The sequence below is a fragment of the Aptenodytes forsteri genome, unplaced genomic scaffold (assembly GCF_000699145.1).
Source record: "Aptenodytes forsteri isolate BGI_AS27 unplaced genomic scaffold, ASM69914v1 Scaffold90, whole genome shotgun sequence".
NCBI classification, from domain to species: domain Eukaryota; kingdom Metazoa; phylum Chordata; class Aves; order Sphenisciformes; family Spheniscidae; genus Aptenodytes; species Aptenodytes forsteri.
In genome coordinates, this window is record NW_008793941.1 from 184,099 (window position 1) to 184,913 (window position 815).

Genomic DNA, 815 nt, shown 5'->3' on the forward strand with positions numbered 1-815 from the left:
TGAGACCCTGGGGAGGCGAGGGAGGGTCCTCTGCCCTTCCACCACTGCCCTGCGCTCGTGGCCGGTGGCTCCTCTGGCCACGGGGGTCCCACCTCTGCCCTCCCTGAGCTGGGGGGAACGGCCCCGGGAGAGTGCTCGGGGCTGTAGCCACCCCGCTCTGCACCCTGGGGGGGGGCCCAGACCCAGCTGGGTGCTTCCACCCTGCTCGGGGAGGGTCGGCTCCCTTCCCCCTGCCCTTCCACCACTGCCCTGCGCTCGTGGCCGGTGGCTCCTCTGGCCACGGGGGTCCCACCTCTGCCCTCCCTGAGCTGGGGGGAACGGCCCCGGGAGAGTGCTCGGGGCTGTAGCCACCCCGCTCTGCACCCTGGGGGGGGGCCCAGACCCAGCTGGGTGCTTCCACCCTGCTCGGGGAGGGTCGGCTCCCTTCCCCTGCCGCTCCTCCCAGTGGAAAACCTCGGCAGCGGGGCGTTGTGCAAGCAGCCGTGCTGCTGGGACACCCGGCCAAGGTCAGGGGCTGGGAGCGCGGGATTCCTGCGCTGGGGCGCGGGGGGAGACCATCTGGCCCTGCTTTTGTTTGCACAACGATCAAAGCTAATAGCATGGTGCTGCCAGGGCCCCTCGGTGCGCGCAGCCATCTGTGCAGGGCTTTGTGCGCGCCGGCCGCCGCCAGCTCTTCCGCCCAGGAGCATCAGAGGGTGCAGCGCCGTCGCCCAACGGCGAAGCCGCTTTGTGCTGCAAACCCCCTGCCCGGAGCTGCTCTGGGGTCCCGGGCCGAGCAGAGACCCCGGCCCCGTGTGCGGAACCCGGCGGCGCGG